Genomic DNA, 11129 nt, shown 5'->3' with positions numbered 1-11129 from the left:
ACTTTAGTGCCTCCCTCCCCCCCCCAGCTTCTGGCTTGAGCCACTGCAGGCATGTGGCCACATTTCCTGATTTAACAGAGAATGTCTGTCCAATTCTTAATCAGTTTAAGCTGCACAGCTTACACTAACCCATAAAGAGTGAATCAATTTAGGCATGGGCTTTTTGAATGTCTGTCCCTAACTTTAGGCTTTAATTTTCAAAAGGACCTTGGTTTTTCAAAAGACACTAGATTTATGGCACATTATAGTCTGCCTAATATCCAATAACCTCTCTATGCTTTACCATATTTTCCAGCTATTCAGTTGGTCTAATAAAAGATATCACATTTACCCAAATAACCTCATCTGCCTATGTCCTGAGACCAATATGGCTACAACCAATATCTGCAAAAGAACCTGAGGCAGTTTATGTTTGAAACCTGTTGAACTTCAGCTTTCTGATTGAAAAACCTAGCCCTAATAATGACTGCTATATTTCTACCGCTCTCTAAAAACTGAAAACTAAACCAACCCTTCCTCACCCCAAACAAAACCAAAAACCCCTTTGCATTGAAGTCCATTTTATATTTGTTTCCCATCTGGCATTTTTGTATACGAATCATTAACAAAGATAGACAGTCTCTGATCTCTAGTCACCTAGGATTTTGTAGAACTAATTCAGGGAGGAAAGTAGATCCGGCAGACTACAGTCCCATTAGCTGGATCTCTATCCTGGAGAAAGTCTTGGAAAAGATTATCAAGCAGGCCATCCTTAACAGGATAGCTGAAGACAATATCCTCTGCGGTAGGACCCAGAGGGTGGTGGTTGACGGGAGCCAATCGTCTTGGTGTGCTGTGACCAGTGGGGTCCCACAAGGCTGTGTTCTAGGCCCTACACTGTTTAACATCTACATCAATGATGTGGACATTGGTGTCAGAAGTGGACTGGCCAAGTTCGCTGATGACACCAAACTCTGGGGTAAAGCATCCACACCTGAGGACAGGAGGGTGATCAAGGTGGAACTGGACAGACTCATGAAATGGGTGGACAAGAACCTGATGGTGTTCAACACCAAAAAATACAAGGTTCTCCACCTTGGGAGGAAAAACCTGCACCATGCATATAGGCTCGGTAGTGCTACGCTGGTTAGCTCTACAGATGAAAGGGACTTGGGGGTCATGGTTGACCACAAGATGAACACGAACCGTCAGTGTGATGCTGCAGGCTAGTAAAGCGAGCAAAACATTGGCTTGCATCCATAGATGCTTCTCAAGCAGATCCCGGGACATTGTTCTCCCCTTGTACTCGGCCTTGGTAAGGCCACAGCTGGAGTACTGCATCCAGTTTTGGGCTCTGCAATTCAAAAAGGATGTGGAGAAGCATGAGATGGTGCAGACGAGAGCCACATGAATGATCAGAGGGCAGGAAAACAGATCATATGATGAGAGGCTGAGAGCAATGGGGCTATTCAGCCTTGAAAAGTGCAGGCTCAGGGGTGATCTGGTGGCCACCTATAAGCTTATTAGGGGTGCTCATCAGGATCTGAGGGAACGACTGTTCACCAGAGCGCCCCAAGGGATGACAAGATCGAATGGTCACAAACTCCACTGTGACTGGTTCAGGCTGGACATAAGAAAGAATTTCGTTACTGTCCAAGCCCCCAAGGTTTGGAACAGACTGCCACCTGAGGAGGTTCAAGCTCCCACTTTGATCACCTTTGAAACACATTTGGATGCTTATCTTGCTGGGATCCTATGATTCCTGCTGACTTCCTGCCCCTGGGGGGGTGCAGGGGGGGCTGGACTCGATGATCCTCCGGGGTCCCTTCCAACCCAAATGTCTATGAAATCTATGAAAAGATGATGGTTACATTATAAGAGCCTTCTCTGTTTCCATAATACCAGAATCAAAGGCAAATGTCTTTGAATTCTCAATCAATATTGCATCTGTGTCATGTTATTAGAAAACACTTAAGATGGCCACTGTATGTTATTTAGATTTAACAAATGCATTATTTAGGCTGTCTTCATTTATTTTGATTACTAGAGATTGTTCTGACACCCCCGTGAGTTATACTAAATGCCATACTAGAGTAGTATGTCAGTAACAATATCAAGTGACTTCGCTTATGTGAAAAAGTGTGACAGCTGAACAAGTACACTTGTAAGACACCCAGGGTGGACTTGTGTTAAACAGGAACATTTTGTTGCAATTCTTTTCTGAGAAGAGGGAGAAAACAAGACAGAGGACTTTGGTTAATGATTGATTTTGGAAAGTTGCTTAATTGGAAGCAGACTTTGAAAATGTAATAGTTAGACTTTAGAGGCTACATTTTCAAAAAGATAAGCCAGTGTTGCATGCCTAAAACTGTCAATCGTGTGCCTAATTGGGCATGCTCTTTAATATTTTCAATAGGCAATGCTTAAGATCACATAATTTGCTGCATGTCTCTATAGTGGTCTAAGAGCTACTGAGCACCTAATAAGAAAACAGAAATAAGTGGGCAGCTCTAGAGACATGGCCATCTTTTTAAACTGGATTTGCATATACTATCTAATTGGATGCCCAAAATTAGTAGATTTATTTGGCTGTGTATAAATAATTTTAATTTGTTTCATATCAATCAATTTGTGATGCTTTGATTTACCTTTTCTTCAAAATTAAATTACTCAGGGGCAAATGTGATTTTCAAGGTACCATGTTTTCTGTTTCTTGTGCATGAAGTTTTTGCCAAGTTTAATATACCATAACCAAAAATCTAGCTACTTGTGACACATCACATTAAAAACCAGACAAACCCAAGAAAAAATTAACTAAATTAAATATAAGGAATGCAAAAGACTGCAAGAATATAGAATATTGATGTACCTGTCAAACACTGTCCTAATGCGCACATCTTCTATGTAAAATCCATTGGGGGCTAACAGGCACCTGAGTTCAGAAGCAGCATATAAGACCATCTGTATTATTCAAGCCTTGTATAGGAATATACAAGGTAAGGAAGCAAAGGACTGAGATGCTGTAACCAAAGTCCCTTCACTTTTTTACATGTCACTAAAAATCCCCATTAAAAATTCCAAGTGGAAACCTTCTATTCAGCATCTGGAACTAAGCCTCCTGATACCAGGTGATAGTTCAGTTGGAGATACTGGTTTGACCTAGTGAGGGCCTATACAGATCATCAGATCACCTTAGGGCTAGGGACAGACATTAGACATAAACAGGTTTAAGTGATCAGAAACTGATTTAAACCTGTAACAGACATTCAGTGCACATAAAAGAGTTTTTACAGGCTAGATGAAACTGCACATCTACCATCTAGACTGACATGGTGGGACTGCATCTGTTATTCCAGGTTGTCATGTAATAGCCATAAGAATTTAAAAGCGGTATGATCCCCATCTTACACTGGTGTTGGTGGTGAGTGGTTCTACTTTCATGTTTCCTATTTGTCACACTCACAATAATTAGTGACCCTTGATACTGCTGGAGTTAGATCCCTCACCCCCACAAACTGAAGACATTTGTGTTTTGAGTAAATATGAAAACTCTGTCAAACTCATTTCTGGAAATCCTAATGATTTTATAGATTGTCATCACAGGTACTGGAAAAATCAGGGAGAACATGGGGGGAACTATTAAACTTCTTTTATTACTTAAAAGCACTGTGTTGAGGTTGAACCAAGAAGGTGCTGACTGAGTGACTTCTTTGATTGAAATCAAAGATAACTTCTGATAACTCCTTCGTATGAGCTCTCTCTATTTTCCTATTGAGTTCTTTAAGTTCTTATAATACTAATAAAAGAGCTCCCTCTCTGTCAGATATAACCAGTGTTAAGCAGGGCAAGTGTTCAAAACCTCCTCTTCCCAGGAGGTGCTCAATGACTTGCTGCAGTGAATTCCTCAAACTGACCTTAATAAAAGTAGCCACAACACACAGAAATCATAACAAGTTCCTGATTTCCTAAGATGTAGGGCACCTACAACTGCCATTAGAGTCAATAGCTTGAGGGACATCTGCAGATAGTAGGTTAGATCCAAACTTAAGTTACAGAGTTATAAAGCCAGTAGAATAACAGGCTGGTGCAACCAGATAAGAATGTGGCCCTTGTACCAAAGGGAATTTGGAGAAAACAAACTCAATTATGTTTTAAGGCAATTGTTTTGATTTCAGCACTAGTAAAAAATGCATCTTCTCATCTGCTACTCTGATTCTTTTTTCTAATTTAAAAACTTTATTGTTTATTTGAACAGTGGGAAAAGAAATACCTGGAAGTTGTCTAATTCTAATGATAGATGTCTTCACAAACACCAAAATATTTCCTTTTACTATTTTTAACATAATACTCATTTCTCTGTGTTTATATATAAACCAAAAATATAATTACATATGCACAGAATCTATCTATCTATCTATCTATCTATCTATCTATCTATCCAGCTACAGTCATAATCATAGGGAAGTAGGGCTGGAAGGAAGGCAGGATCATCCCTATCCAAACCATAGTCATTTTGCTACCATCCAAGTTAATATATGTATATAATATGTATTGATATATCACAAAGGTGGCCAAACTGTGGGTTGCCGGCACAGTACTTGCAGCTCTCCCACTTCTCCCGGGACTACTAGCTCAAGCACCAGGCTGCTGGGGTGGGGGCTGCAGCTGTGCTGCTTGTTCTGGGGTGCTCTCCCTGCAGAGGAAGCCGGAGTGGCTTGGTGCTGTGGCATTGGGCGGGGGGTGGTCACCTCCACTCTGGGTTGCTCAGCACTGCCCTCCATCCCTCCCATGCTGCCACCCCACTCTCTGGCTCTCAAACTTCTGTGGAGGATTGGATGTGGCTCCCAGGATAAGTAACTCTGGCCACCCCTGGTATATAAACTGGCTACTCATGAGCTGATCTTGGTAGTATAAGCATATGGGCATACTTTAGGCTAGGGCTTTGCTTAAGTTCAGACACTACCTGGTAGATATATATTTTATTCTATGCAACATGCCAGAAAAAACATAACTTTTCCAGCCCTAAATCCAGTTAGTAGGAAATTTAGGTGCAGAACATAGAAGTTCAAGTCCTAAAATTAAGTGTCTTCAGAATCCAAGGCTTGATCCATGTTTATCTTTAATCTCTCCAACTCCTATTAAAGTCAGTGGTTCCCACACACTATTTTAGGCCCAAGGTCAAAGTTCTATTATTGGAATTGTACATGGACTTCCCCTGAAATAATGGGAAGCAGAAGCACCCAGCATAGTATACATCTGGCCTAAAGATATAATTACTAATTGTGGGCAAAACTCAAAAACCTGCAGAAATTAATTTTAGCTCAAATGAGAATCCCAGGCTTGGATTGTTTACCTGAAGGTTTTATAACTTCTTACAACCCTTTTTATTCAGTAATATCAAGGTGGCAACTTCATGAAAAAAGGCTCTCTCATGAGGCTTCTTTACTTCTTTCCAGTTAGGAAATCATAGAAAAGTAGGGCTGCCAAGAGTACTTTATGAATAATATTTCGAAGTTTCCACATCTGATTCCAAACATAACTAAGGAAATCAGAGGTTCATGACAACTGAAAATAATGTGAAAAGAAAAAAATAAAACTTTCTTTGAGCTGGACAAAGACTCAGCTCTACTCTGGTTTTAGTCAGAGTCAGGTTGGTTCTTATTCTACCTAGAGTACTTTTTCCATCCTTATTATTCCATACCCTTCTATGTAGGACTTTATATTGCTCCATCATCATGGGACTGGAGAACTGTTATGGACTGAACCATGCCATACAGGATAATACATGTTTGGTTTATTTGTCCTCTCGTAAATACTTTTATCTTGTGCTCCTACAAAACTAGGCAGAAGATGTAATTTTCATATATGAACCAAAGATCAATTATGTTCTTGAAATAAGTTCTGTATTTGCTGGCTTGCTACATCAATAGCAAATGAATTATTACCCAGAGTTATGACAGGATTTTTTCCTTTTAAAAGGAACGTTATACCTATTTAAAAATATTCAGGAACACGTTACCAATTATTGTAAGAACCCATGCTAAATCTATTGATTCACAGCAGCAAATCTTATCACTCTCCATAAATTAAGCCATCTAAGTCATTCTATTTATAACTGAAGCAGTAGCTGAATGTAGTAAATTAGTTACCATATTTACTTTAATACAAGACACTTGAATACAAAACAAAAATACCTTCTTCTTACATTGACATACAAGGAAACCACATTAAATGAATTCTTGACTTCAGAAAAGCTTTTGATCTGGTATCCCATGATCACCTCTTGGCCAAACTGCCCAGTTGTGGCCTTGGCAACACCATGATCTGCTGGCTGGGAAATTGGCTCTGTAGTCAGACCCAGAGGGTTGTAATTGATGGCAGTCACTCATCATGGTGCCCTGTGACCAGTGGGGTCCCTCAAGGCTCTGTCCTGGGACCCATACTGTTCAACATCTTCATTAATGATGTGGACATTGGAGTCAGGAGTGGACTCGCCAAGTTCGCCGATGACACCAAACTTTGGGGCAAAGCATCCACGCCAGAAGATAGGCAGGTGATCCAGGCTGACCTGGACAAGCTCAGCAAATGGGCAGATGAGAACCTGATGGTGTTTAACACCGAAAAATGCAAGGTTCTCCACCTTGGGAGGAAAAACCTGCAGCATCCTTATAGGCTCGGCAGTGCTACGTTGGATAGCACTACAGAAGAAAGAGACTTGGGGGTCATCATTGACCACAAGATGAACATGAGCCTGCAATGCGATGCTGCGGCTAGTAAAGCGACCAAAACATCGGCTTGCATCCACAGATGCTTCTCGAGCAAATCCCGGGACGTCATGCTCCCCTTGTACTCGGCCTTGGTGAGGCCGCAGCTGGAGTACTGCATCCAGTTTTGGGCTCCACAATTCAAAAAGGATGTGGAGAAGCTTGAGAGAGTCCAGAGGAGAGCCACGCGTGTGATCAGAGGTCAGGAAAACAGATCTTACGATGACAGGCTGAGAGACATGGGACTCTTTAGCCTGGAAAAGCGTAGGCTCAGGGGTGATCTGATGGCCACCTATAAGTTTATCAGGGGTGACCACCAGGATCTGGGGGAACATTTGTTCACCAGAGCGCCCCAAGGGATGACCAGGTCGAACGGTCACAAACTCCTGCAAGACCGTTTCAGGCTGGACATAAGGAAGAATTTCTTTACTGTTCGAGCCCCCAAGGTCTGGAACAGTCTGCCATCGGAAGTGGTTCAAGCACCTACATTGAACACCTTCAAAAGTAAATTGGATGCTTATCTTGCTGGGATCCTATGACCCCAGCTGACTTCCTGCCCTTTGGGCAGGGGGCTGGACTCGATGATCTCCTGAGGTCCCTTCCAGCCCTGATGTCTATGAAATCTATGAAACTGCTTCCAAAAGCAGCATGTGCTCAGTAATGGAAACCAACTATGAAGCTGATTAAATGCTGCTAACACTGAGCATGATTATAAAACACATGACCCATATTGTGCAAACATACCAATGGAAACCTTTGTGTGTATGTGTGTGTGTGTGTGTGTGTGTGTGTGTGTGTATGTGTATGCATGGTTCTTAAAAAAGGGCAGTTGCTCCCCCAGGAGGGAACTGGCATCAGACCTGGAGGTACTGCAACAGCAGGCTAGCATTAGAAGTGCTAGAGCCATCCCTTACACCAAAAATGCTTCATCTTAGTCAAAAGGTGGAGATGCTGATGGGACTGGATGAGTTCTCTCACACCAGGGAACAAGCACCAGGCCTGGAGGCACTAGGGCAGCCCCAAAAGGACTGGAGCCAGCCCCAACACCCTCCCCTTGGTGCCAAAAATGCCACACTTGATCCCAGCCAAAAAGGCCAAGATTTTTTTTTTCTGGTTTTTTTGCACTGGTCCTGGAAGTACTGCAAGACCAGGTCAATGCATGGAGTGGATGGAGCAAGCGCCGGTTCCACCACCCAACACCAAAAAGAATCTGCTCAATATAGACCTCCGATGGAGGACATATCAGGGACAATCACCTGCCCTGGGAAAACCACCTGATTGATCATGGTGGTCACGGTGCTTCCCCTGATGCTGTTGGGAACATATCACAAGGATAGACCAGTGCAGCCCTTCTGAACAAGATATACAATAGTGCCCCAGAGTGCTGGCTCTTTTTCAAGTCATGGTGAGCCACTGCAAAAATTTCAACTTCCTCTTCACTCTTATAGTTGTGCTGAGCCTTTCTTTCCAATTTCCAATGATTCCTGTTTCTTCCCCAGCCCTAAATGTCTGGGAAATATAACCAAACAGGGCCCCAAACTGTTTATTTAGAATGTCTCTGTTGCCCGCTCTGTCATCCAGTCACTGATTAGTGTGATCCCACCCTCTATGGGGTGGAGCCAGATCAAGTTGCCTTGTGCCTTATCTGCATGTACATTTTTGGAAGCTCCCAGGACTCAAGACAAGAACACCTGTTTCCAATCATGGGGGGAGGGAGGCAGGAGCTAATTAGCATGTGGATTCTTTGTGGAGGGTATCTGGAGTACACACACATACCAAGTAGTGCTGAGCTGTGGGGTCACCATGGCTTGCAATGCTGTTGGCTCTGCTGAGGTCTGGCTCAATAAACTAACAGGTAACTCATGAGCCTTTTGGCTTTGAACTAATATTATGCAGTTTGTACTATATCTAAGTAGATCTAAAAGCACTGCTTAAAAGTGTGTTTATGGATTATCTGTGATAAAACTTGCAGCAATTTCAAAAAAAGGTAAGAATCAATTCTGGATTAACTAAGTCTATGGGTACTATATGCAAATTACCACAGGCATGTTTATTTCAAGGTCAGTGTTTTCAAATTTTCCCCTTACTCCCAAGTGCTTAGGGAGAACAGGGTATGACAGTAAGGAAGCGGGGAAAGGGCTGCATGTAGAAAAAATTGAGTGGGGGAGTCAGAGGGTGAGGGGGGTACCTGACCCCCCAGATTCATTTTCCCTGCTGTAGCAGTGAAAGGGGAACAAATTCAAGGCAAACCTGCAAAAATAGATTCTGTACCTGGAAAATTATAACAAATGTATAAATTTTCTATATCTAGAGTGTAACTATTGTGGGGGGGGTTATCTTATACTCAAGTAATTACACTAGTTTGTGTCCTGATATATTCTATAATTGTGTTTTTGTAATTGTGGACCATGATGGCCCAAAATAATCCTGTTTGCTTATTTTTAGAAACACATAGTTCTCCCCAGGTCATTGTTAATTTATATTTATTGGTTGTTGTTTTATAGTGCCAAATAGTGTGCTAAATGCCTCATGATACAAGTAACAACCCCTATGTTGATTTGGTCTTGCAGGAAAGAAGATGGCCTTTGAGTAGACATCCATATACAACCAAGACAGCAATATCTACATCAGATTCTGCTACTGATTTAATAAATATCCATCTGTGAGAAAGGCTTCCATACTTACACTTACACATTTAGGGGCTAATTCCATTTTATTCCTATGACAGGTCATCACAGGTTTGGTTGCAATCATCTGACTGGAAGCAAGATTGGCCTTTATATTTGAATATACAGAGATCTTTATACATGGTAGCATTTACTAAAAAGCTTATTCTAGAGATGAACAAAAAATGAATATATACATGCTTGCAACTGCAGGTTTTTGAGCTTTGTAATGAAATAATCCTTCAAGTATACTAAGCAGATGTTTAAGGTCACTCTTAGAGCATCAAAGGATTATTCTTGGGAGCACTGCAATGAAGAATGCCATACCTACTCTGAATGTGCTACTTCCTGAAATGACTGTAATGCACTGCAGCTATCTTATTGTGATGCTAGGTGAATGCCAATAAACTTTCAGAACTGAGGCAGCTTCACCACATCCATTGCAAGGGATAGTACATGTGGAAGGGGTGTGGCACGCTTCAGTGTCCTTTGGGGTCCTTTGACAGTATAGACATAACATTAGAGAATTCCCCTAAATTGGGGCAGTGAAAGACTGAATTTGGCAGAAGAAAAAGCAGGAGGGTGCAGTAGAGGCTAATTGATTGCCACCATCTAAGATGCCACCCTGCCCTACCTTCTGCCTGACTTCAGACCAACATGACTGAATTTGAAGATCTTTGCCTGTAATGGGTTTGTTATAAAATCTCGAATTATACATTGATCCATTCTATAGGCGTGTCCACACATGCAGGTATGTGCGCTTGCAGCAGCTCAAATAAAAGCAGTACAAATATGAGCCAGGGCTTTTTGCCTCAGCACACGTGCTCGGACATGCACTTTGTTGTGGAGCAAATTGTGCCACTAGGGGCAAAATAACCCTGATTGGCTTCTCATGTATCTTCAACCATGGGAAGCTTCTGGGACTCAGCCAATTTCTACACCTTGTGCCAGCTGGACTGCTGAAACAGCCCTGAGAGTTCCCTGCACCCTCTACCCATGGCAGCAGTCTGGCAATGGGGACTGCTGCCTGGCTGTGCACCTGCCAGACTCAGATAGGGACTGCAGAGCTAGTAGAGGCATCTGCACCTCTGGGCCAGCTGTCAGTGGACTGCGGTTGCAGGGTTGGCCTTCGTGCGGCACTACTGCCATTTGTGCCCCCTGCACAGCCATCTGGGCAGCTATCACCCGGAAGATGTTCTGGGTGTGGTGGCCTGCTTTGAACTGTCAAACCATGTCCTCCTGCCTCCATTTGGCCAGGAGGTCAGCCACAGCTAGATGGGTCCAAGGTGCCAGCTCTGAGCAGGCAGGGTCCTGCCACTGGCCTTCCTAGCAGGAATTCTGGTATTCCCTACTGGAAATCTGAAAAATCCCTGATAAAAAAAAAAAAAATCCCAAAATCACTCTCTAAAATACCCCCAAATCCATCTTCCACCACAAGTAAAACAACAGACCACTATAAAGAGAGAGAGTGAGTGAGTGAGACAGCAATCAGTTGGACAATGTTTTATTGATATATCTACAGTGTTAAAGCAAGTCTCTTATCATAATAATAAAGTGAACTCTAAATACAGGTTTCATGAATTCATGAATACATATTTTGCTGCCCTCCCATAGGGCGATGGCCCCCACACAAGGGGTTGGTACCCTACACAAGGGCTACACCCCCCCCAACAGGGGGTTCATCCCCCACACAAGGGGTACAGCCCCCCAATGGGAGCCA

The 11129-nt window shown here is 42.6% G+C and overlaps 1 pseudogene; it reads right to left on the bottom strand.

Moving 5' to 3' along the window:
- Positions 1–7857: 7857 nt before the first annotated feature.
- Positions 7858–8058, bottom strand: LOC149863721 (U2 spliceosomal RNA; annotated as a pseudogene).
- Between the last annotated feature and the right edge of the window lie 3071 nt (positions 8059–11129).

Source organism: Crocodylus siamensis, chromosome 5 (genome assembly GCF_052110815.1).
Source record: "Crocodylus siamensis isolate JL-2025a chromosome 5, ASM5211081v1, whole genome shotgun sequence".
NCBI classification, from domain to species: domain Eukaryota; kingdom Metazoa; phylum Chordata; order Crocodylia; family Crocodylidae; genus Crocodylus; species Crocodylus siamensis.
The sequence above is the reverse complement of the archived record's forward strand: the minus strand, read 5'-3'. Positions and strand labels throughout refer to the sequence as shown.